Source organism: Ambystoma mexicanum, chromosome 7p (assembly GCF_040938575.1).
Source record: "Ambystoma mexicanum isolate Mex_15411 chromosome 7p, UKY_AmexF1_1, whole genome shotgun sequence".
Classification (NCBI taxonomy): Eukaryota; Metazoa; Chordata; class Amphibia; order Caudata; family Ambystomatidae; genus Ambystoma; species Ambystoma mexicanum.
The window spans coordinates 842,659,704-842,687,617 of NC_090939.1; the positions used below are offsets into that span (position 1 = coordinate 842,659,704).

General features: G+C 42.7%; 1 protein-coding gene across 1 annotated transcript in view; it reads right to left on the reverse strand.

Moving 5' to 3' along the window:
• Positions 1-27,914, reverse strand: part of PCCA (propionyl-CoA carboxylase subunit alpha) — a 3,020,006-nt gene that overhangs the window by 1,554,086 nt on the left and 1,438,006 nt on the right. The window lies entirely within an intron of this gene.

The following is a 27,914-nucleotide window of genomic DNA, read 5'->3' on the forward strand; positions in this document are numbered from 1 at the left end:
CGCCCAGAAGAGGGGGACTCAGGGGTGAACCCATCACCCAGCGAACATTGGAAACTGAACGTCATTTGTTTTTTAAAGGAACTTTAGTTTTTGTTAGCTGAACACGCCAGGCCTTCGAAGGCAAGAGACTTTCAAGTGAGACGAGACTTGGCCATTGACGGTGCTGAAAGCAGCCTTTAGAACCGTCATCGTGTGCTGGAGAACCCCGAGTCTGTACTGTGCTCCAAGCTCCCATCTTACCCCGGGCACACAACGTGGGGAAGGGAGACCCAAGCTACCGCATCCTCACATATTATTTGAGAAAACCTTTTTTTCTTGAGAACTTTCCCATACCCTTTCTTGTATTAGTTGTATGGTTTGGCAATAGGTTTTTTTAGTATAGGCCCTTTTATTTGACACACCACCACTAAGACTGCTCCCATCTAAGAGTTAGATTTAGATTCAGTGTTTTTCCAACCTACATACAGCATTCATTATTCAATAAACACCCTTGAACTGTGATCACTTGTGTCCATCTTACTTGTTGTCACCATGAGTTCCTCACAGATCCCATATCTCTTCCGTGCTGATCGTCAATGATCACAAAAGGTAACATGGGTTCAATCTCCTTCCTTGTAAGAGACAATTTTGGATGGGGCAGGCCAACCATTGACTTTTCCAGGCTCCTGGTTGGACATGGGTCTCATCGCCGTCTTCTCCTGGTCGAAACAAAGGTGCCCCCCTCTCTTTGGCAATGAACCATAACCCCTTTGGCCCTCAAACGACCCTACCATTAAGGGCTTACAAGGGAGGGCACTATCAGATTTGTTCTATGAAATTCCCTTCACGTGGTTGGGGTCTCCAACTGATGTTATTATTGGTTCCCCCGTCTCCCTCATCCGTATTACACTGTGAACCGGAGGCCCTTGTCCTATTCTGGGTTGCAGGTTCCAAAAAAATGGCAATTGGTTGCACACGGTCCCAGATTCCCCAGATTGACCCTGCAAACCTCCACCTCGTGAACTCGTAACCTGGATTTGCTTAGTGGCTGTCAATTTAATTGCCCTTTGTTGGGGCAATATTTAAAAATAATGAAGCTCTTTGTTGGATACCGATGCTGAGCTTCCTCAGTTGGCAGTACTAGGCTCGCAGTTATTTCACGGGTAACGTAAGGCGTTGTTCATTGGCCATTTATTTCCTCTGATTGATTGGCCAGAGTACAGTCTTGCTCTTTTTTCCACTTCTGGTGCAGTTCCTCTAAAGATTAACATAGCATGAGGCCGCTCTTCTGCTTTATCCAGTTTGTTCTTTTCTTGGGCGACAGTTGGCACTTACATTGTCAGGTGGAGGTTTCTAAGGAATTAACTTGAATTGGTTCGGTTGGCCCTTTTTTCCCTCTCTTTTTTGCAAAAGGTCACATTGCGGGTCTTGCACCATCAGGACCGAAAGGGCACCCTGATCAGGAGCAGGAAAGGGTGTGGGGGCACTCATTGCACAGCCTTCACCAGCAATGCCACAGTTCCAGTCAAGTCATTAAGTATATTTCTGTTTATTTTCAAATCACTTAGTTGTAAGATGTGAGCGTTAAGTTCCAGTCAAATGTTGTCATATAAAGAAGAGAACTCAGCACCATATTTACTGATGAGATTTCTGGAGTGGACAGTCTGATGTGATTATCCAGGTCTTTTAATGTGGTGTGCATTGCATGTTGAGGTATTATAAAACTTTTCCCAAGATCTTACGGTTAATTGTCTATATCACTGTTTATGTGATCTGTTAAAAATGAAAATTGGGCCTCATCACCAGCTTGAGCAGCTGGTTCCACTAGCGCAATCCCATCCCCAGGCAGAGTTTGAGTCATGTCCGCCTGAGTGGCCAGTTCTAACAGGGTTTGATCGCTAATGAAAAGTGCAATTGCTGGCTGCCAGGGATCTGGGCTGGGGATCGGCCCAACTTCCGAAAGTATTCAGACATTTTCATCTTCATATGATATGATCTAGTATTTATAACGTGCCTATACACAAGTGTTTCAAGGCGCGACGAGGCAGGGGAGGGGGAACAAAGGGAGGACAGAACAACGAGCCTACTAGGCCAGGTATCATTCAGATCGCGCAAGTGCATGGGGAGGGGGAAAGGGAAAAGTGCATGGGGAAGGGAGAGGGGAAAGTGCAGTACATGGGATAGTAAGAAAAATAAGATAAAACGGCCGCAGGTGGCAAGTGCAAGGTAAGTGCAGACCTAAGTGCTGGTAGGGTGACTGTAAGGATACAGAAAACAGTCCGCAGGTGCAGGGGTTGCCAGGAAGGTAGTACAGGTCGGCAACTGGCGGGGCGTGGGCCCGAGAATCAGAAGAGGTGGCCAGGTAACCAGTGCCGTTTCAGCCAGGGATTCAAGAGGGGAGAGGTGGAGAGAAAGCAGAGGCAAAGAGGAAGGTTTTGAGGTGCTTCCGGAACAGGAGATGGTTCTCCTCAAGTTTCAGGGAGGCAGGAAAGCTGTTCCAGAGGGAGGCCCCTGCCGAAGAGAGATCTTAGTACTTTTACCCACTAACATTTTCTTCCTTAAACCAGATTTATATATGCACGCTTGAATTTCACCCTCCATTTGGCCATTTTACATTGTGGTGTGCAAGTGATCAGACAGGGGAGTAGAAACCGGACTGTCACAAATCTTATCACGGAGACCCGAGCCACTTCAGTATTTGGTACCGACTGAATGGATAGGCACTCTACAACACCAGCCAAACATACTTCTGCTGTCACTGGGTATGAGCTAATCGAGATTTCATCCTGTTCACTAATCAGCTGCAATTCATCGTACTCAGCCGGCACAAGTAGTGGGATATAAAGAGTGTCAATAATCACAGCTGACACGAGGTTAGCACAAGGTGATGCCTTTGGTCTACCGTCACCAAAGGTGAGGGGTGTCGCCTTAAATAGGGATTAGTATCCTTCTCTATGAGAGGTCTAAAACTCTACTGGTGCAAAAACTCCACGCTGTCTTTCCTCAGTGATCATTTTCTCACTCCTGCCTTTATTGGCGGGTGTACTTGCAACAATAGTGAATTTAGTAATCTCACATGACTCCGATAGTAGTGAAGCTGCAGGTTTAAATGGTTGCTGCAGTGTCATAGGTGCCGTGGTTGCATAGTCCCTCAATTCATCGGAGCGGCTCATGGATTAAGCTATCACAAGGTCTTTCTTCTGAGTTTGTAAGTTCAGTGAAACCGCTACCACTTTTTCCCCAATTGAGGTTCCATGCTGCAGTGATGTACAATTACGTGTGCAGATTGGCATCATTTCCTCACTGGCAGTCACAGTTGGAGACATCAAGTGAGAACCAACCCCCTGAACGGAGCTGAAATCACTGGTATGGTTGATTACCAAGCCCCTAAAGCTAGTAATTTGTTTATTTTAGCTAATACATTGTCTGCCCCTGAACCTTCTTTATCCCCCCCGAGGGTGACTTCTCAATCGCATGACGCGAGAGGCTGCAGAAAATCACAAAAGTATGCGGCAAAGCAAGATGGGGGATGTGACAGGACCTCAGTCATTGTGTGAGGTATAGAGTATGTTACTCTCAGTTTTCAGATTCTCACAGCAATAGGTACACCTCTGCTCCTGGCTCTCAGCTCCAACACCGAAACCACTTAGCTTGCCACTTTGAATGCGCTTTGCGCTCGGGAAGCCTTTTTAAAGTCCAACAGGTGAGGCAGCAAGGTACAATGTAGGTTTTTCCTGGTACTGTCCCACAATGCAGCAAAGCTCCTCCAGAATGGATAACAGGGAACTGCACGTTAAAGCAGGAATTGAAGGTAGAATTAGAAGAGAGGTCGGCACCAGTACCACCGACATCACTTAGCGTGCCACTTTGCATTTATTTGGAATGATATTAAACCAAGGATAGTGCCCTAAATACTTCAAAAATGATGGGTGGATCATCATGCACACATTTTCGATGTTATTACGAGGCAGCCAAGCTAAGAGTTCTAGCAGATATGTGAAATGTAGGTAGGAGATTATGGGTGGATATAGGGAATTGGTGGACAGCACAGTTAAAGGAGAAAGATTTGTTGGGGAACAGTAGGAAGTGTGTGCCAAGGAGAGTTCTTGATCATCCGGTACTGGGGATAATATGAGAAATCTGGAGCAATTTAGGACTTGTCCTCATTGCCTTGTGCCATTGGTTCATGCCATTAGTTGGTGTCCATTCAATGTTGGGGAAATTGACTGGGTCTTGGGGGCAAAGGTGGCTGGTTCAAGGGGAGAGAGGAGGCTAATTCTTTCAAAGTGAGTCCTTTAAGCAATATGAGTAGATACAAGATGAACTAGAAATCTCTGCTTTGTCTCCTCCACTACCCTTGTGGCTCCTCGCCCTCCCTGTGCTTTCTCGCGGCTCTCGCTCTCTCTCTTCTTGCTCCACTTGTATGGAATTCTCTTCCCCCAGACATCCGAGAAACAGTCCACACAGATTTGTTCAAAACCAAAACAAAGGCCTACATCCTCACCTCCAAGTTAGCCTCTTAATCTACCTCCCCATCTGCCTGCTAGCTAACATTGTTCCCTCGCCTCTAACCTGCCTCTGTCCCTCACTTCCTCTGCCTCCACTCTAGTACTTCACCCATCATAGTCACATCCTGAGCACAGCTGGCCGTACTGCCTACCTGCACTTAAAAAGTTCCAATGTTTGTTGTCCTAAATCTATGCATGTCCCCTTATGTATTGTCCCTGCGAGTGTTCCAGTTAACCCCCCCCCGTAACCTAGTCAGAATGTCCCTCAAACTTATCCCATTGTAAGAAGCTCACTGCTTGCCATCAAATCTGATTTCTTATCTATTGTACATTCGCTTGTGATCAAAAAAGCATTGTTCCTCCTGTATATAGATGCATAAAATAAATAAACAGAAATGCCTGAGAAACGTTTAGAGGTCAACTATCGACACATGCAATGGCACTCTCATTCAGGATACTACACAGGTGGCATTTGGATACTGCTAGATTAGCAAAAATGTATGTTTCTCTTAGTAGTAACTGTCCCAGAGGGTGAGGCAGGATAGATTATGTTCATGTCTGACTGGGTTTTCCAATGGCACAGAGCCCCTCAGTTGGATAAAGGATGTGGTGGGAGAGATTCTGCCTATGGACTGGTCTGCACTTCTTTCGGGGGTGTCAGTTGAAGAAGGGGAAAGAGTAAAACATCTAGGCTGATAAACGCGCTATTGAGCATGCGTAGGATGGCACAGCAATGGAAAACTGCAACTCTGCTGACTAGACAGGAAGGGTGGCACAGATTTGTAATTATTAATTAGGCGGTCAGTCAACTCAGGGAGATCCTCCCAGCCCCACCAAGCAAGGCACGCACCCAAAGCGTTTACACAGATTCTGCTTTTGTGAGGCATCCAACCCGTATCACACCACCCCAACAAATACCCTCTGTACCACCAATGAGCTAGGAATCAGGCCGGTGTATAGTAAGAATATATATTTAAGGTTTGACAAACAAGAACAGCAACCCAAACATCAACAACCAATGCTGTGGCACTAAACAATATCAAAAATTCAAATGTCTTGCACCAATTAACTGACTTTCTAATGAACTTGCACACAGGTAACATTTTGAGATGGACAGTTATCACTTTACAACAGAATTCTTGCAATTTCACCCACAAACAATATAATTCACCCGGTGCTTGCTTAGTCTGTTATCAAGCTCTTTTCTCCCAGCAACCTCCAACCCCAGGCATCAGTTATATATGACCCCTTAAGTTGAAAGTAAGGTACAGGGAGTGGGAATACAGTAGAAACATTGTTGTTGGCTTTTTATTAAAAGGCAGGGTTTAACAAATAGACAATGATAAAAAAAGTGTTTTTTATTTTAAAGGCAAAGATTAGGAAAGGAACACAATGGGGAAATTATTTTGGCCTTTTTATTTGCATAAAATGCAGGACTTTGGGAAATTTGTTTTGTGATGCAAGTAAATAAAAATGGTACATTTCGTTTTCACACTCTACATTCACTGGAATGGCAGCGTTTTAGGTTTACTGGTTTTCGTATTATGGACACCCCCCTTCTGTACAGAAGACAGGGGTTTCAGAAAGGTAGAGTCGCCCAAGTACTTTATTGTCTATACCGGCTCTAACACACTGGGCAAGAACTGTGTTAGTTTTAAACTCTAACACTCATCCTGTGATTTTCTATATGGAAATTAATTGATTTAACTTCAATACACTTCGCTAAGGATCTACACAGCTTCTCCCGTTCCCACAATTTAATGGAAAGGATTAAGGCCGGCAGTTCCCATTCAATTTAAATGCATAGGGTGATTTTCTATAGTGGAAACATTTCAGTTGGATTTAGTAAAGTGTGCCAAGGGTCTCCCCAGTTCCACCCACTATGCGAGATGGAGATTAAGGCTGGCAGATTCCCCCGCACCCCACACACTTTTCTTGGCATTCAGATTAATCTACTTACATGGGAGGCCTTGATCCTGGAGCATACAGGGAAAGTGCAGGGCTCCTCTGAGGACAGCACAGATCTGGTCAAAGGCTTCGGTCAAGGTTAGTCCCCAGCACCCAGACTTCCTCTGGCTCCTCAAATGGAAGGCCCAGCTGTCGCTGTTTATTATACAGTCACACCCAACTCATGGAGTTACTTTTCCCACAATGAATGTGGCGCACAAAGCACTTTCGGGTTTTTTTTGGTTCACTGTGGTAAGGCCTCCAACCCGTCTCACACGCAACCCCAACAAGTACCCGGTGCCACAATGGACTAGGAATCAGGCCGGTGTGTATTCAAATTAGATATATTTATTAATTTATTTCAACCAAATATTACAAATAGATTAACATCAGCTACCAAGGACGTGGCAACACACAAAAATGACTTCCGTACAGGCACCAACACAGAGATAATACTAGGATATGCAGTTACAATTATTTCATTTTAAATCACCCACCAAGACCGAAAAAGAACAATTCAACACACACAGTGATTGCAGTTTTTGTTATACTTTCTCCGTGCAACCCTCACCCTCCCAACATCAATTAGACTGGACTCCTCTGAATGGAAGGCAGGGGGCAGAGAGTGGGAACACAATGGGGAAAATCGGCTTTTGGACATAAACAGCTGCAATTTGAAAGAATGAAAAGCAACTGGGGGAATTCGTTTTGCCACACCTAACCAGAACAGACAGGGCTTTGGGGTTCTGGTCAGAGCACCATGGATACAAAGGGGCAATTTTGTTTTGCACCTTGCATATGCAGAGGCACTGCCAGGCTTCCTGCTTATGATTTAAAATGAAGGCTATCAATGGGGAATTTGGTTTCACACCCTGCGCAGACACGTGGAAACAGGGTTTTGGGATTAATTGTTTTTGGCAAATCTTTAGGTCTATACCGGCTCACAACACACTGGGAAGAGCTTTCTTGGTTCCAAATGCCAACAGATCCCTTGATTTCTATAGGGGAATTAATGTATTTACTTTAATTAAATGTGCTAGGGATCTACACAAACAGGATATTTTTCTATAGGGAAATAACTAAAACAATGCTGGAAAAATATAGGACCTACACAATCTATGGCTTTGTGGTGGTCTTACTTACAGGAGAGGTCTTGACTTGGTATCGGGGAACCTCAGGGCACCGTTGGGACAGCAAGGGGTCAGTCAAGGATCTCCTCAGTGCTCGGAGGGGTCTCAATCAGCTTCTATGTCTCCTGATTCCTGTCTCCAATGCACAATTAGGCCTCCCTGCTGGGCTGTTCGCCAGATTTTACAGCAGGTTGCCTCTCGGAATTAGTGGAAGAAGTCCAAGCTCTAATGCAAACTGATCTACTTATAGGGCAAATGACATCACAAACTTGTCATGATTTCTGCAAAAGGGATTAATGTTCACTACCCACCCCGTACCTGTGTGCTGATAGGATAAGCGGATGGGAGCGTGATTTGGGACAGCTGTGGGAGGAGAGCTTCATCATGCCATTTTGACAGATGGGCTCGGTCATGCTTTAGGACACAGAAATCTCTCAACATGGCAAGTACCCTAAATTTCCAAATCTTTACATATATACATATATTTTTGATAACTACATTTTAACATGAATCAGCTAAGGCTAGTCGGAAATCAGCAAACCCTTCCTATGAAAAGATAGTTTTTCTGCCTTAACTCAGGAGCCATATCAGTGGAAAAGATGCCACTTTACCATTTCCATGTTAATTATGACCTGCAGGCGCATACCACCTTTCACCTCTCTCAAAAACAAGAGAAGGCCCAAATCATATTTTCCTTAAGAACTTTAGTTAAGTTCATCACACCAAAATAATCATTTTAGCGTGGTTGCAAGGGGGTTACTATCACCTTTAATAAATGTCTGACATGACCGCTGTGACATTTACGCTGCCCATGTTATGCGATAAAATGTATTTCTCCCATTTTAATCAATTGCAGTTTCACAATTCTCTTTCACTCCTGCCCCCACATTGAAGTTTAATTTCTCTTTTTAGGCATGTGACTAGTAGAGCCTGGTCTGTGTTTAGGTCTGCCTGCCCCTTCCTTTAAAGCCTCATAGCAGCACTAATGGACTTTTTATGGGACTTGTGACCTCCAAGTCGCTTCTGCTGTAGGAACAGCCATGGCTTATCTGGTTTTCCACTGTGTTTTAAATTGTAAGCATTGCATTTATTTCTATATAGTGAAGTACTGGCTTTGATTGATGAGGACTACCAGGCCTGTTTTCAGGACAGCAGAGGGGAGGTCCTGGAGCCATGTTTCATGTTAAGAGAAATAAACGCCCATGTACCCTGCAGCAAATAGCCTTTAAACTAGCAAATAATTGCAATTGTACACACCATCTTATAAGGCTTTCACAGTTTTATTATACAGGAGTGTCACTTCTAAATTGTCCCTCTTTATGGGAGAAAATCATGTCCAGGTTTTGAAAGACTAGTAAGCATTTCTGAGGGGAAAAAAACGAAAATGACCTTATTTTATTTATTTCACATGAAATGGGTTCCATTTCAATTTTTTTATTTTGTTTATTATTTATTGCATTTGTTACACGCCCAAACCCGAAGTATCACGGCGTAGGTTACTCAAGAGCTTGGCTAGTTACAGATTATGTTACACACAGAAGAGAAACATACAATCATATATTTCATGCACAATGTGGATGGAGTTGACTTGGAGGGAGAGCCAGAATCAGAATAAGAAGGACCTAGTTGGATTTATCAAATAGCCAGGTTTTGATCAGCCTCTTGAAGCGCTGGTGCAAGAGTTATTTTCTAATGTGACTTGGGAGGGTGTTTCAGAGCTTTGGTGCTGCTACTGGAAAGCTGAACACCCCACCCTATTACTCTTGAAACTCGGGACATACAGGTGTGTGCTGGATCCAGATATAAAAGCCCTAGTCAATCTTTTTTGGGATACACTGTTGTTCAAGTAGGAGGGGTCATCATTAGTAATACATTTATGTGTAGTGATCAGAGTCTTAAAGAGAATTCTAGCTTGGATAGGGAGCCAATGAACTTCTCTTCCGATGTGAGATATGATCCTTCATTTTGAGTCCAAAGACTGCCCCGTAAGGCTTTGTTCTGTAGCAATTGTAATTTGGAAAGGTTGGGTTAATGTGGTTCCTAGTAGCAGGATGTTGCAGTAGTCAGGTTTTGATAATATGAGGGCTCTAACTAGGGTGAGGCAATTCTGTGTCGTGAGGAATTGTCGGCTGAGTGAGATGAGTTTGGAAGTATAGGCAGTAGAAGAGGATAGGGCATGGATATGTTTGGTCATAGAGCGATTAGTATCTAAGTAGCCGCACAATTTTTTTACCTGTTTGAGGACTGGGATAGAAGTCCCATCGATGTTAATGGAGGAGTAGTCACTGTGTAAGGATTTTAAGCGGGTGGGCGAGCCTACGACGAGGATCTCTGTTTGTTAATCGTTCAGACAGAGGCTATTGGTGGCCATCCAGTTTTGTATGATAGCATAGATCTTGTTAATCGTGATGGAGTTGTGTTTGGGATCTCCTGTGATGGGGATCCGGATCTGTGCGTCGTCAGCAAAGTTAATGTAAATAACTTGCATAGAATCAAGTGCTGTGAATAGCAGTTTAGTGTAGGCGTTGTATAATGTGGGGGACAGACAGGATTATTGAGGGACACCTAAGGGTAATGAGATGGGGTCAGCTGTCTCATCACCAATAAAGACTCTAGAAGTGCATTCCGACAGGAAGGACCTAATCCACAAGGTGGCTTCTGGGAAGAAGTTAAAGTTTTCTGCCAAGGCAAGGCACAACTTGTCATGGTCTACCAAATCAAAAAGCCACTGACAGGTCAAGGAGGAGGAGGGGAATGCCCATGTTACCAGAGTCTCGAATGCTACCGATCTGAATTTTTAAGTCTAGGAGAGCTGCTTCGGTGCTATGTTTAGGTCAGAAGCCTGGTTCCAAACAAGTGGTGACTTTCCAAGTACTCTTGGATTTGGGTATATGCTATTCTATCCATCATTTTCAATAGGAATGGGACGGTGGTAATGGGGTGGTAGTTAGTGGGAATGGAGGGATCCAGAGACTGTTTAAGTAATGGGGTTACCCATGCTGCTTTGATGTTAGAAGGGACTGAGTTGGTGGTGAAGGAGGCATTTATAAAGTCAGTGATAATGGGGACTAAAGCAGGAGCACAAAGTTGACCAATCGGGAAGGGAAACTGATGGTTTTGCAATTAGATGTTTCAAGGAGGTGATGGTGGCCTGGTCCTGGGAAATGATGTTAAATTTGAATTGGGGAGCATTGTTATTGGCATCAGGGGCTATAGTGGGCATACTTTTGCCAGCCAGTAGTTTTCTCTTATGCAGTGAATATTTTATTTGCTAGGGCATTGTGGATAGTAGTGTACAAGGCCTGGTCAGTGTTGACAGAAGTGGCTGAGGGGATAGGAAATTATGTTTTTTTTATTGTTGTTTTAGTTGATATTACACCTTTTTCAACAAGATTCATTACAGCAATGTAGTAGCTTGTTCATTCAGACAAACATTTTTTTTAGCATTCTTAAATTGCATATTTAACAAACATATTCACTAGTGATTTCTGTAATATAGTATTTCACTCCAGTGTCAAAAACCAAATGTGATAACTTACTTTCAAATTTACAATCATTGTTGGTATTAGCAGATTTGTTATATATACACAACTAGAGTACAGATCAGTGGAATGTCATATAGGTAGTTATAAATTCATAGCTTCAAATTCATCATTTAAGTATATCTAGATTTCTACTAGATTAACACTAGAAATTAATATTAGATCATAAGTACGGCTATTCAATTCATTCGCATATTGAAGTTTCGCTTATTACCTCAAAACCATCAAAGTTTAAAACAGACTCATCTAAAACAGTACTTGAATTTGATAAAAGAAAATTATAATAACTTAATAAAAACAATCAGCTAAAAGAACTCTAAAAACCTATGCATTCACATTTATAGCAGTTTGATTGAGCAATTCATGTATAGACCAATGATGTTCGCTTTATAACATTTTAGTTATGGTATTATATCTTTGCAAGATCGAGAGATATAAGATACTTGGCTGTCGCTAAATTCAAAGATACTAGAGGTTAATTAAAAATAAAGATCCACATTTTATCATGTGTAAGTGTTCTATACTGTAATATAAACTTGTGGTATGTTTCTTCTCTTCGCATAGTTAATGCAGGGCAATCTATAATCAGATATCTTCAGGTTTCTTGACTATCCACTCTATCACAGAATCTACATATTTTGTCAGTGGTCATTGTACATTTATATAGGGCAATTCAACAAACATAACAATATGTTTGAATAAAAGCTATCTATTACAAAATTAAGAAAAAAGTTTGGTATACACAGGGCGCAGAAGAAAAACAGTAACCCAAAAGACTTTTGTTTTTCAACCAAAAGCGGAGTAGAGGAATCGGAACTCCGTTGTTACAATCTTTTGCGACCACCCCAAAAATCAGCGAACATATTCGTAAAACAAACAGGGCGCTGAGGTCAAACCCTTGGGAAACCCACACCAGAAAGGTTCCTCAATCATTATTTACAATTCTGCTATTGGTTGGCCATAGGTTTAACCTCATTCGGAGGATCGCCAGAGCATATTTAGAATCTGGAAAGTGTGTCAAGTAGATAGGTAATTCATGTAGTGATTTGTGAAGTGATACACCATTATGAAATATGGAATATTTGTTGCAAGTTTCCCATGTCACTATCCAGTCTTTTAACCATAGCTTTTTTTGTTGCTTTCTCTTGAAACTCAATTAATAGATCTGAGGTAATATATGCTTCTAGTAACATGCAAATGCATTCTAATTTCCAGGTGTATAGTGGGCCTTTAGTTGCAGTATCGAGAGAAGTTTTTAAAACAGGTATTAATGAATGAACAGTAGAGGGAGTAAGAAGGTATTTCCTGTATGCAGCTAAACATTGCCATGACACAATCGCAGTTAGTGATAGAAGACCAAATTCATATCGGATAACAGGGATGGGTACACTAGATGGTAAAGATAATATCTGCTTCCAATACAGACCTTCTAGAAGTTCCCAATTGTGGGTGGTTCCAAGTAGCTTAGTGTGTGCTCCATAAATAATAATTGGTAATACTTTTTGTAGATAAAATGTTATGGATGGTTTGAAGCTAAATGTGCCATATTTATGTTGGATTGCTTTAGCTTGTGCTGTTAAAAGCTGCATTCTTGTTTTAAGTTCACGTTTGTATAACATATCAGACGTGATTATTTAGGTTCACGCCTAGATATTTATAATGAGATAACCGACTAAGCTTGGATCCTGCTAATGTCCTGTTAAATGTATATCCTACTTTTGGTAAGCTGTGATGAAATACTAGGATATTTGATTTTTCTGCATTAATCAGAAGATGATTCTCATGGGGATACAAGTTTAATGCCTGGCGTTTCCTTTGTAAGCCTATAGGTGTCCCATCTAGAATCACCAAATCGTCAGCATACAAAAGGTATCCTATTTCATGCGACTCAAATTTTGGGGGGAATGATCGTACAGAGTTAAACGCTTTGTTAATATCATTAATATAAAAATTAAAAAGTATAGAAGCAAATATACATCCTTGTTTCAGGCCTATTGAAGTCAGGATAGCTTCGGACAGGTTTCCATCGGTAGTCAATTACATGTTTATTATGGTATTTGTATAAAATTGTCTAATAAGATAGAATAAATAGGGAGGGCAATTTGCTTTAAAGAGTTTGGACCATAAAATTTCACGCAATACTGAATCAAAGGCCTGCTTAAAATCCACCAATGCTAAAAAGATTGCCTGTTTATTGCTGATAGCCTGCTTTTTCAGAGCTGGCAGGATGGACGGATTGGATCTATGTGATTATTGCGACCACTATTACTACAACAGCTGAAAATGCCAACTTTTTAAACCCCCTTACACCACATACATATCTGAAGGAGACCCCCACACGGTTTAGTGATAAAATCGAAAAATAAAATCTCGAAACAAAAGGTCGAAAAAAAAAGGTTGAAAAAAAGAGTCAGATTTTTTATGCCGTTTTTTTTCGAAATGGGGGGTCCCCCCCAAACGTCCCCCCCTTTATTTTTTTAACCCATTTTATTTTTTATCCTGGACCCCAAAATAAATATATAATTAAAAAAAGAGTAATTCGACTTTATTTTTCCCCAAAACTTTTTTTTCGACCTTATTGTCATTCCAGATTTTTTTTCGAGATTTTTACCGACCACCCCCCCACACGCCCCATATTACCATTCTGTTACATACCCCCCCCCCCCCCACATATATATATGGTGTAGGAGGGGGGCTAAAGAAAAAAAGTCTGCATTTTCGGCCCTCGTAATTGTGAGGGCGACATTTTGGGCCAATACCGGACAAATTTAGAGATGTACCAATACCCTTTATAAACCCTGATTGATGTACATCCAGTTGTCCGTTTTCGTTTAGCCATATAGAAAAGTCACAAAGAATTAGGCGGCCAGAGATTTTGCTGGGCACATCGAGAAGCGCTATTGGTCTGTAATTTGAGGGTATAACTATTGCCTTTCTTAAAAATAGCCACAATTATCGATTCATGCCATGTCGCTGGGATTTGGCCTGTTTAGATAATGTTGGAGAAAATGATTTGAAGGATCTCTGCCCATTGATTCGGATGGGCTTTCAGGGCCATATTTGATAGTTTGTCCGGGCCTGGAGCGCTTGATGAACTTAGATTTTCAATAATTAGAATAATGTCAAGTTTGTCAAAAATAAGTTCAGACAGGTGCGGACAAACTAAGGTCGTTAAAGAGCTTTCTTGGATTGGTTTATTAAGAAGTAACTTGAAATGGTATATCCAAATCTATTAGTCAATCACATTTAGTTGTATAGACGTGGCTGGAGATGATGACATCATTTATAAAATTCCAAATCTGCGAGGATTTTTTTAGGATTGCTGCTAACATACTTTCAGCATTCATTTGTTTTCGAGCTGCTATGATTTGTTTGATTTTATTGTTGCATCTCAATTTCAATTTCATTCTTAATTGCGAACAAGTTCATGGCGATAGATTCCTCATAGATTGTCTACGTTTTTGTTTGAGGTTGTATATTTCACAGTCCCACGCATATTTATGCTTAAATGTGGACTGACCACCTGAGGGATAAGACTGTATGTGTAACGCTCACCTGATTCCCGCAGAGGCGCCGGTCTTGACTGGGTGAATGCCGTATCTTCAAAGGTGATGTGTAACACACGGTTGGCTCTTTGGGCTGGACCTCTGTGCACTGTATGTCTGACTCGAAGAGTAAGATGTCTGCAGATAGAAAATATGGGATTAATGAACTGGGGTTATTGGGTGCCTCTCTCCTCTTCCCTTTCTCTTCTCCTCTAGAACCCCAAAGGTTAACACCCTCACCTTAGGTAAGTGAACGCCGAGCTCTCCATCTGCCTCGGGGCAGGGTGCCGTAACCAGTTTCTTCACTGGATAAGGGTGCAGGCCTCTTGACCTCAGAGTAGTTCTGGGCACTTCAAATGTCTTAAAAGTCTTTTGTAATGATATCTCTTGTTTTGCAGGGTTCCGGCGATGGCGGATGGCGGGCTGATGAGAGTTGAGGTTCGAACCCGCGTGAGGAATAGAAGCGCCTGGAAGCACGTAAGTAAGCGCTTGTAGCCTGCTTCACGATGCGCACTAACTGTCCCTTTTATCTTGCAGGTACAAGTTCGGAGCTTTAGAGAAGCTGAAGGGTGCTGGAATACCCACTGGATTCGGCGTGGGAAGGAGTAATGGCACGTGAGTAATAAAGTTGCCCAATGTCTTTAAACGCACCTTCTTTTGTCTTTCAGATGCGGGATGCAGCGCCGAAGGCCTCCGGAGCGTGCGAAGAGCTGGTAAGCTTTTGTCTTTCAGATGCCGGAATGCAGTGCGAAGACCTCCGGAGCATGCGAAGAGTAGGTAAGCCTTTGTCTTTCAGATGCCGGAATGCAGCGCGAGGCGTTGGTGACAGCCGATGGACCAGGTAAGAGATGCGCTGCCACTGAAGACCGTAGTGCTAACCTGTTCTTTCTTTGTCTTTACAGTTGCTGCTGAAGACTGGATTCCAGGATGGTAAGCCTTTGTTCCCTTAGGCCCAGGATCAGAAGCAGAAGACACGATGAGCGTTCTGCTGCAGAGAATGCAGAATAACGCAAAGCAAGATTCATCCATCGGGTGTGGTTTAAATAGCCTCCTGTAGTGCTTAGGTGTCTCCTTCCACAGCCACGCCTAAGAAAAGAGTTCCTGCTTTCCAGAAGAGTTCCAGTGTTCTGAACCTAGGGAGTGGCTCCTGCCCCACCCAACAGGAAAAGTAGTCCCAAACAGAAGGGGATCAGGGGTTCAACTGGCAGGTAAGTAAGCAGCATGGTCTGCTGCAGGTAAGTCCACCCAAGCATTATGAGCCCGGCGCTTCCAGCGCTGGGACTGGGCATCTTTATGAGCCTGGTGACACTGGCGCCAGGACAGGGTCCAAAAGGTCCCAATTGGGACTGGCTGGCACTCGGAACCGGGGTTATGGGTCTGCTTCCAAGGGAGTCGGGCAAGTCCTGATCTTTTGGAAGCAGAGATCATGACAGTATGATTATCTGAATGGATTTAGTATAATGAGATACAGAATTTAATGCTAGATCTGCAGTGGTGGATACCAATTCCTTTTTTAGTCTAGCTATTTTGTAGGGTTCCCAAATTAGACAATTGCATCTTTGATTAACCATAAGTGATTGATTGTTGCATTCAGGATTCAAAGTGGGATGGGTAATCCATTTAAGCTCTACTACTTGATGATCACTAGAGTCATTTGGAATAATTTGAATAATTTTAAAAATTAGTACTTTTTTAATCACTTGACTAGATATAAATATATAGTCAAGTATTGATGAGGCAGATCCGGTGGAGAGTCCTCATGCGTGGATCCATTCAACATGATAAAATTGTGCGTTTCCATTAGAGTTAGCCACTTGTTCGCTCTTGAATCTAGACATAAGGAGATTTTCGGATTATAGTTTATATTGAGGTCTTCTGCAATGTTCATGGTGCAAATTTTTGGTTTGGAAAGTATTGTATTTAGCACTAGTTCAAGATGGGAGAGAAATAAATCCTCATTGATGGCAACGGGAATCCAGTAAACATTAACAATTGCGGCACTCGGGTATAATGGATGTGCACGATTCTCTGTGGAGATTTTTACTGATTGAATGCTGGAGTATGGAGATATGACGTTTTCAAAATGAAGGCCAGATTGAATTTCAATTGTTATCAAGAGGCCAGCAGACGCGCGTCCTCCGAGTGACTTGTTGGCTGGAATATGAGCAATTGAATGGTCAGGCCAAAGTGGAGGATCAGTGGACCAGGTCTAGAAAGTTGCTATTGTTGAAAGTAAATGCATGAACCCACAGGTATTCCATGATATTAATGAGCATGACACTAGAGTACTAGTTGGTACATTCTAGGACTGATAAGCTCGGCTTACTTTGGATAGCCATGACCATCTTCATTGAGGCTGAGGTGGAGATGGAGGTTTTGTCAAGGGAGGATTCACATTGGTTGAGCATGAGCATTTACATGAATTTGTATGGCATACTTATTTGCCAGAGGAATTAGGGTCAGTGTGTTCTATTAGTGGAGGTTCATATTTTTGAATTTGTATAAGTATACCATTTGTTTTGAATTAATTTCTGTTATGCCACACTAGGTTTATTATGAGTTTCGATCAAATAGAGAGTTCAATGGCATCCAACTTATCAGGTGCTATATATTTAATGAATTCGATATCACTAGAAATAATTTGATCTAGTCCAGGAATGCAATTGAATATTGCCAACATAGTGGATCTGTTTGGATAAGAATCCTTGTTATGTCTATCCAGCATAGTGGCAATTAGTTTGTCATATTCATCAGCAAGATCTTTTATAGAAAGTGGTTTTTATGATTGCGGTGCCTCGACTGCATTCTTGATTTGCTCATTTAAAGTTGTGGATATTTGTGGTAGACACTCTTTTTTCTTGACTTGTTTGGGAGTTAGACGAATTCACTAGCATTAAAACAGTCTGCTTTTATTCTAGGGTTTTGAAATTCATATAATTATGTCAATATTGACACAAAAGGACTGTTTGTGATCTTTCGGTGTGGCCTAGTATGATGTAAACTGTGATGAATAATTTGAGTTATCGGCGGGGTGGAAACTGAGCAGACTGACAGATTCAAAAGTTCAGGATCAATACTATGTCTTTGGATTTACGTTAACACAATCAGCAACAGATTGTGCTTTACGGTTAATGGAATTATTTTCAACTACTTCACCTGGAATAACAATACATTCATTTTTACCTTGATCCGCCTTCAATGGGTCCACAGGAGGGAGAGCAGCAGGTTGAAACGCAGTTGCCCGTGGATGGCCTTGACACGCTTTTTTTCTAGGTCAATAGGTGGTGAAATTATTGCTGGTATCGTTAGATGTTTATTAGGATTTTTTTGTTTCGTTGCAGAAGGTTTTTGCGTTGCTTATAAAGTTGAGAGTTTTGTAGCATGTTTGATTTGTTAGATCTCTTTTCCTATTTTTTTTATTTTTGTCTCGAGTATTTGTTTGAAATACATCATACAGTGGAGTTTCAAGAGCACCTGGCAATTCAGAAATTGTATCGGCAAGAGCACAGGATTGCACATTACTTGAGGGTTCTAAGGTTTTATTTGGTGTATTCGGTCGAGGGGCCTCTGTATTAAAAAATGTGCTGCTCTCCGTCCTGGGTTTCGGTTGGCTCACAATACATTCAGGAGGTGGATTTAACAGAATAAAGGAACATGGAATTGTTGCAAAACATGAGGCAAGCCTCTCTTGTAGTTTCCAAGCAACCCAATCAAGTTTTGTGACTAGCAATTGTAAAGTTAGTATATCTTTCGAGCAACTCTTTCGGTGGGGTTATCCTGTTTCTGGACCTCAGCACCCTTGGTTATATTGCTGGTATGACTTTTCAGGGTCGCATGGAAAAGTAACATTGGAGTCCTTGGTTCCTCTCCTCCGTTTTGAAAAATGAAACTCTTTGGGGTGTTACATTAGCTTGTTCCCAAGCGCCCACAGATAACTGAAAAGGATGACAAATGACTCTCTTAACAGTGTTCAGAAACTCCACATCTTGTGGTTTATTATGAGATATTCTGGTGCCCTTTGTGATTTTGGCACGGGACGCAGTGAAGGAAAGATGGATCTGGGATTTAACCCATGAAATTATTCACAAGACATTAAGAATACTAGTGGGAAACAATATTCTGATTTGCAACTAGCCCTGATTTGAAAAAGATGATTTAGTCATCGAAACACGTGTAATCACAAAGGGCACCAGAATATCTCATAATAAACCACAAGATGTGGAGTTGCTGAACACTGTAAAGGGAGTCATTTGTCATCCTTTTCAGTTATCTGTGGGCGCTTGGGAACAAGCTAATGTAACACCCCAAAGAGTTTCAATTGTAAAGTTATGTTGTGTTGCTGAGATTTTTCTTCAAGCATTTCGTACATCTTTGTTAAAGAAAAAAGGCTTGTACTTATCGCATTAAGAGTAGTGTCAAGAGTCATGAATGGCTGTCCTGGAAAGCCAAAGGAAGGTCGTGGGGTGGGTTTAGAGAAATATGCTACCAGCGAGGGCTGAGATATAGAATAGAAGATGAATTGCTTTCAGGAGGTATATTAGAGGAGAATAGTCGGGGCAACAGAGAGTGTACGATGTAGCCCTGAGGACGACTGACAGATCACCATTCTGGTTAATTGGCAGATTGGCTTGAGACTGTTGGGTCGATTGATTTTGAGGCGTTAGACCAGCGAGGGTTGACTGTGTCTGATGACTAATATCAATGTCGTGAGCGACAGTTTTCTTGACTGCTTGTGAATATAACATAGGTAGGGAGGATGAGTCTGCTACATGTACAACTGCCTCTAATGTAAGGGAACAATGGGAAATGTAATTTTTCACTAGGCGTTTGATATAATTCCGTTTCAGATGTAGAAGGCAGAGGAGTGGAGAACTATTCCATTGTAGTATCAGACAGAGCAGTCAAGGACGTTATCAGAGCAATGGATGTTTTATTAATAGGGTACATGCTATTATTGGAGACGGCGTTAATGGTGTATTGGTCTGCGACTGAGGCTAGATGAGCAATGTCCTGTTTCATTTCTGAACTTGTGAATATCAGGGTTAAAATGAAGGTCTTGTTTATGCAAAGGCTGACGGGGAATGGTGCCTTTGAAAGAAGGCTGAAAGACAGTTTACAGGGGGAATTAATCACTCGCGGAGTAGGAGTTGGCATATCACTTGTTAAGCAATATATTGACATTGTTTGGAGTCGAATGAGCAAGGTTCAATTTGGAGTAGGACTTTTAGAACGTATTTAATACGTAAGTGGTAAATGTAATGAGAGCACAGAGGTCAAGAGACTAGAACAGCAGACAGTACACTCACAGTGCACTCCTGGTTGCGCGCGCATACCCATATTTATGCTGATGATGTCCAAAGTAGGTGTGGCTTTCGATGCAATATAGGAATAGTAGTTTAATACATTAGTAAAGTCTCTTGTTAAAGTCTCTCTGGTTTTATATGGTCTTGTTAAGAGTCCAGTCCGACTTGAACACCGTAGTAGTAGTCTGAGTCAGCAAATACATGTCCAGAAAATCAGGAAGGATTTTGGCAGCGTTTCTGGCAGACAGCACAGTCACAGTGCACTCCCGGTTGCAGATTCTAATTCTCCAAGTATAGAGAATAGTTCTTTGGTGTTGGAAGACATGATAATGATGCAAATATTAAAAGGAGTTGGCTTTGTGGGCCATAACAGTTGACTTATAGGTTATAACGGCTGTCAATCGAGTTTTAGTAGAGTTAGAGGACGGATTCTTACTGTGGAGGTGTTCCACTGCTCTTTTGTTAGGGCATAGGAGTGTGAGCTCTTTATCAAACCAAAAGTTAGCTTGTTTTAGTTTCTAAGGTGTTTTAGAGGAGAGTGGGGCTACTGAATCAATAGTGGATTTAAGGCAATTGTGGTAAACGGTGAAGATGCTGTCAGGATTGGAGTCTGTCGTTGGGTAGGTCTTGAGGGTGTCTACAAGAATGGCCAAGACATTTTCTGCTGCAAGTTTGCAGGTATTTCTAATAGAGATTGGGCACTGGCTAATTGCAGGAGCCTGAAGTGGTTAAGATATTAAAACATATCAAGTGGTGATCCGTCCAGGTAACTAGATAGATTCTAGAGATGTTCTTACGTTTAATGTCAGGATCAAGTCCAGGATTCTGCTTTTGGAGTAGGTGGGAGAATTTGATTTGCGTGAAACGCATATCATGGAGGGCCACAGAAAATGTAGTAGCTTTCTGATCCAATGTATTGTTGTATCCAAAGTTAACGTTTCCTTTTTTAGTGTTGGGTTTGAGGAGGGGGTGATGAGTAAAGGGATGTCAGATTCAGGGTGGTTGGAATTATTAGGTTGTCTATAGATAAGAAGGTGGATTGTAGTTTTAAGGTCAATCGTGAGTTTTAGTAGAAGGAGTTTGTATCCTGGCAGAGTATCTAGAGGGCATGATCTAAACTGTAGTGTGGATTTGGCTATTCCACCTCTTATGGAGTTCTGCCGGTCTGTCCCAAGGATTATAAAGTCTGTGGGATAGCTAAGGTGAGGGAAGGGCCTGATTCTGAGTGTAACCAGGTTTCCGTGATAACTCGGAAATCTAGATGTTGGTCAAGAAGTCATGGATGTCAATGGCAAGGGCTCCTAAAGAGCCAGCATTTATCAATGCGCCTTTGAGGCTGGAGGAGTTAGGGTTTGTTGTGCGGACTGTGGGATCTATGGGAGAGGCAGAGGGGGTGCAGGCGGCGGGCTCCTTTAGGTGGGGAAGATTCCTGGGCTTGCTGTTGTATGGACAAATTCATGAGTAAAGGTGGCGTGTAGCGGTGGTGGTTCAAGCAAGTTTGTGATGATAATCTCACTTGTCTTGTGGACCCTAAATTGGGTAATGTGGTAGGAAGTGGCATTACTGTTGTTTTCGCGCTAAGACGCTCACTGCGTGCTGAGTCTAGGCACGGGTTTGGTGGGTACCGTTTTGGAGGTGGATGAGAGAGTGTGGCGAAGAGACATGAAGGCGTGGGGGGCACCCAGGAGTGGTAGTGGAGGATGTGGTGTCGCACGTAAGGTTAGAGAGGAGTTTGTGGGCTTCTAGGAATTGAGGCTTGGTAGTTGTTGTTGCAATTACTGTTGGTCGTGTGGTGGTTGGTAGGGAGATGGGAGCTTTGGGAAGAAAGGGTGTGGGGCAGGGGTAGCGGCGTGGACACCAGAGTCATGCAAGGCCGTTTCCTAACTGAGCAAAAGTGCCAGCCATACAGGGCAATTTGCTCACATTAACTTTGTAGGTGGTATGGCTATGATTGACCACCAGCACAATAGGTAAGCTATGGGGTCCTCAGGCAGGAACAAAGGCCTTACCCTTCCTACTTGGAAGACGTACTGACAGGTGGAATAAAACATTTTAAAAAAGGCGTGGCAAATAGTGTTCCTGAGGATGTGGTCGATCCTGGTTAGGGAGTGTTGTTGGCAGTGGTCCAAGTTAAGGGTAACTGGAGGGTTACTCTGCTATCAATAGGGTGACATGAAGTCTACTTTAGCTGCTTGAAGCACAATCTGGAATCCCATTGAATATACTGTGCACTGCGGTTTCTTTATCTGTCAGTGCAGCTCTCCATGGATTTGTCAAAACATAAATTGCCACGTGTCTTTCTTTTCCGTCCAGACAGGCATTGCGCATATGTTTGCACTTTAATTTTAGGTCCACTTTCTTTCTTTAGATTTAGGGTCAATATGCCTTGTGTCTGAGGTCATTTCTGTGCCGGCCTTAAATTTCGGTGAGCATTCACAAATGACTCTGGCCTCTATTTCTGGCCTTCAGGGACTAGCTTTCACCCCACACAGCTAGCTTCCAGATTTCCTAGTAGATGTCTCCCACGCAATGTTCAAGGCCCAGAAAAGAGTGGGAAAGTCAGGGGAAAAATCAAAAGTCCAAAAAAAGGTCCCAAGAGTCGAAAAGTCAAAGCAAGATCAGCCAGTAAGTCCCCCTCACATAGAAAACTGCTCTCTTATAGGTCTGGTGACACTCCATTATTAACAAAATTCCCATGCTATGGATTTGCCACTTCTCTCCCTTTCCCTAACCCAATACGCCCACTGCCTGCTAACAGGGCAAGGAGTTAGGGGTTGTGAATGATGGAGGCTGAGGGAGGAGAAAGATTCATAATACCAAAATGACAAGTGGGTTTAACTTTTTCAATGTCCTTAAAATCTAACAACATGGCAGCTGCTCTAATTCTTCAGATAATTGCAGGAACATATATTTTTGAGTTCTATATTTTATGGCGAGTCGGAAAATACTAAACCTACCTCGGCACGCCCTTCCTGGGACGAGCTACCGTTTTTATCGATTTACTCCTGAGCCGAAATAGTCACAAATCTGCCCCTTCCCGATTCAAACCTTACTTCCATATCCTATCATCCCACCAACTTTCTATTCTGTCAGAATTATGGGAAGGACAGAGTCATACTTTATCGCATAACTCAAGTTGTATCCATTACACAAAATGTGTTTTTACATGATCCTGGCGGGCTTCTGATCCTCTAATATGAACCCGGGATGAGCTCAGTGAAACGCACATTGCACTTTGCATTCAAGAAAATGTATTCAATTTATTCAATGGCGAGGCATCCATTGTGTCCATCAGTTTCACATCAGCCCCCAACAATTCTTAAGCTGAATTTTTCCATCATCCACTGACCAGAACATATGCTCATCAGCAAGATGTTTCATACACAATGTTTGATCACCCATTAGTGTCTCTGAAGCCATTTCTTGATGTCGAGTTATCCCTGAAAAGGTCATTCTGTTGACCACTAATACACAGTTAATGGGGAGACCTGACCTTACAGGTCATTTCTGCTGGCTGTGTTATCTGTAAATCCCACAATTTTGATCCACTTCTCTATATATTCTTTATAGTTATAAGTGAAAACCAGACCTTCTCCTCAAGGTCCTCAGCCAAAGGTCTTGAGTTCAAATTTTCAAAGGCACAGACCTTTCAGTTCAGTGCGGAAAACACTAGCTCCAGCCATACTTCAGCAAATACAGCTTTAAATCGTCAAGATGAGATTACACGTAACATTTTAGCATTATGTCTGGGCATGTGGTTTAAAATACAATCTTTCTTTTCTACTGTATTAGAACAGAGGCAGATTCATTATTAATCTTATCCACACAGATAGGCTGCAGTTAACATAGGAAACCTGTGTTCACTTCTACAAAAACGAAAACAGCCTTTCTCTTTGCAGGCTGTCATTTTAAATGATGAAAATCTGTCACTTGACTTTATATCTTAAATGTCATCATTCCTCCTTTTTATCTTCCAAATACGCAGTGTTTCAAATGTATCATTTCTTTCCACGTGCATTGCTGCAGTTTTACATCTGTCAAGGTGCCTTTTCCCAGTTTACACAAAGTCAATCTCTGCAGCCCCCATGTTACTTCCCATTCATTGGGCATATCCATCAGTTTTAGGCTCTGAGGTAGATTCCATTCACTTGCACACCTGTCCATTTTGGTGGAGTTGGATAGGCCCATGTCTTTCCATTTTACTAGGCCTTACGTCGAAAATCACTGTTTTGTACATGTTTATATATTTCAATGGAACTCCACATTAGCCAACTTCACTCTCACAATAGAGGCCTGGCATGGTCTCTCCATCTCCGTCACTCTGGGGCTGTCTTTTCACCCCACGCCTTCCTGTTGAAGAAATTGACATACCTACTGCAAGGTGAAAGAGCTGGCTGTTCTTTCAACCAGGCCTCTGGTTGACCAATCTATCCTTGTCTATGTACTCCTCACTCCGGATTTCGATTTGCAAACCTAAAACCCTGGACTCATTTTCCATCGACCGAAGAAAAGAGGGAGCTTGAAGGCATAGAAGGGGTTAAATGCTCAGAGAGGTAGTAAAACAGATTGAAGTGCTGCGATGGGCCAATACGAAATGGAGAGATCTAAAGGTTTACTTTGAACCTTTGTGGGTGGAGGCAACAGTCATGGCATTGTGTGCATGCGTTTATCTGACAATGTTAGGTGGTGATGTGTAGTATTTTCTGTTTAATATTACCATTCTATATTAATTTTGTCACATCTACTAATGTTACATTTTATTTCATGACGAGAACGTGGGTACTTTCCAGGTTTCTTTCCTTGCCACTGGAGGTTATAACTTAATAGCTGAATTGATGAGAACGCTGTTAGAAAGTTTCATGTGAAGCTGTTAAGGTGGTCATTGCTAGGAACCTATGCCTTTCAGTAGTTCTGGGCCGATAGGTTACTACATAGCGTTGACAGGAACTCTACAAAGATACCAGTGTGGAAAAACGGATATAAATATTGTTCAACTTTTTGTTTTTCCCCATTTCTTCTTTTCACTGACTGTTCAGTTATGATTGATAGTGTTTTCTGGTTTGTGGGTAAAATTAAAAAATCAATCAAAAGTAAAATAAACATAGCTCCAATTTGAAACAGTGAGAGCTGAAGCAGCGTTTGGATAGATTGGTCGACTAGAGGCCGGATTGCAATGCTCCTATGAGCTAAGAGACAGCAGCAGGATAAAGACGCAGTGTGTTTCAGATACGAGCACACTGAGGAGAGCATAATGAAGAGCTTCTCCAGATAAACACGTGTCTGGAGGAGAATTGCATAGCGTTTTGGTGCTTGACTGCCCTTGTGACTGGTGCAGACTGATACTGTGTGGGATACATCCCACAGAACAGACTATTTGTGCCATGGTCGCTCTCTGTAGAGGGGCTCCACACTGAGTATTGCAATGAGTCAGAAAGGTATCTTGTGCAATATATTTAGTACACACCCATCGCTCAAAATCCACCCCTGCATGCCACCCTGGCTTCTCCATGAAGGGGGCATGCCGAGGGCTTTTGCAGTGTGAATGTTGAAGGTCAGGCCGGTCTGTTCAGTTCCCTGTGAGCCCTGGTTTCCTGCTTTCATGACATAGTAGAATAGGCCATTTTAGCTAAAAAGCCATACATGCACAGCACCAGCTAGTAGCCATCCATGGAAGTTCCCCTCCAAATCAGAGCAACACAGCAATGCACAAAGGGCGGAAAAGCTTCCATGTTTTGCCCATATGAGGAATTGTCATTGTATTAAAGGGCTGTGCTTTTTGCTGCCCCCAGTTGACCACCGAGGCTTTACTGACGGTGCATGGACCAAGGCCTATGAATCATGTTCTCGCATAAAACATGCAGTGCAGATAGACGCAAACGTACGTTCTACAAAAACTTCTTGGAGCGACAAAAAGTTGTTTAGAGAAGATTGGTATTTTCATCACGAAGGGACTACACTACGAGCTTTTGTGGCGAGCGTCATAAAAAACAAGATCGCACAGAAGCTCCCAGGGAAGACCTACATTTATTAAGCAGCCGTTGTTGAGCTTTGGTATCTGAAATATTTAAAAGATCGTCAGAACAGCCCAGGCTGACTCACTGACGAAACCATGGGCCACAGGAGCAGCAGGGTTTTGTTTTGATATTTAAAAACGTACGTCAAGGGACGGTGGAGGGGGCGGGCAGCCCCGATACATTTCCGCGCATTTTAACCTGGAGGATCCTTTCATCAAAGGCTGCAAGCTTCCAACAAAACAAAAAAGGTCACCACGACTGCTGCTGGAGGGCGGTTGGTCGATGAGCCTTGTCTAGGTTTATCCACAAGATGGGGGGCGGGAGGGGGGCTTGACGACTTTATTAGCCACATGACAGAAGTAGCACCCGCCGCAACTCAACCTAAATCCGCCTTGAAAGCGAAAGTAAAGCTGCTGCTGCACGGATAACACGTTCCACGCTCATCTGAAAAGTAGACACAATAGACCAGAAAGGAAACCATACGCACTTTGCCTTCGTGCATACCGTCAAGGGTTGCGCGGAAAGCGGGTAACGAGGCAGAGAGGCGCTTCTCTGGGTTTGCCTCCGTACTAGCTCCCCTACCGCCCGCCACCAAGGGGGCTCTTTTCATGAATGATTGATTCAATCAGTGCTGCGCCGAGCATGGAAGGACGACTACCCAGCTCCTACGTTTGGCTAATATTATTTGGCATTCAGCAGGGATTTTTATCCCACTTGTCTGAGGCAATGAATACATAAGAACGCGGAAAAGGCATGTAATGCACACAAAAAAGAAAATCCTCAACGTCTAAAATGTATTTGTATATTATGCTTCTACAATGCGTCATCTGACGTCGCGTGACATTTACAAACACCTCGCTATTATGGCCAGCAATTATTAATATCATGGGAGGTAAACACGGCTCCAATACATCATTACCCTTATCGGTTATAGACAGATATTTAAATATATATCTGCGATTTTCCTTAAAAATACCCAAAGGCTTGAAGAAGGGTTTGGCTTCCAGGGTAGAGCAGCTGCTGGGTTTGCAGCGCACCATAAGTGCAGCAAAAGCCGGCGGCCCGGCCGACTTATGAAATCCTCTAGTCATGGCGGGGATACCTTTGGCATAATTAAAGCGTCCCTCTCTTCCAGTTCAGCGGTGGACCAGCCCACATGAAGCAGCTATCAGACTTCTCCCACCCTTCATTTTCAATTCACCTCTCCCCCTCCAGCCCAACTCCCAGCCCACCACGTCTACCTGACAAGTGACAGCCCAATCTGATTAAATGTGTGTAAGGGGAGGGGACTGGCAGGCCTCCATGACAGGCCAAAAGTGATCACCATGGAGATACATAATTACAGCCGTCAAGGCGTCTACTGTCCTGCTGGCATCCCTGTGATTGCTCCTAGCAATAATGATAGACAAAGCTTAGTGCACACTCCCATGCACCCAATCACTCCATCTCTTCCTTTGTCCATTTAGCTGACACGCAACATTCACACAAGCAAAGAACAGCAGTAAGCAGGATATTTAAGGCATTTTAATTGTTTTTTTCTTTCTACGGCTGGCTTATGAGAGCAAACGTTATTGCATAAAGCTCCTGCGTAGCATTAATTGAAGAAAGATGTGGTGGGACAAGGACCATAGGGGGTCCGGTCTGTCCATTATCACTTGCACTTTCAACAGGTCTCACGTTTCAAAACTGTAAATCACACACACCACACACACACACACCCACCCCCTAGGTATGATGATGTAAGAAACACCTTTGGTAAAGAGATGAATTATTGAAAATTATGAAATAAAACATAATATACGTTTCAATGGGAAATGCCGAAGCTTCGGTCCGCTTTTGCTCATCTGGAGAGCACGTTCAACAATTGCTGCTCTGTTTCCAGACTTTAGACACAGCATGTGTCCTCCAAGCCTAGGCAGGGTCAGTTCCCTTCAGGAAAAACATGA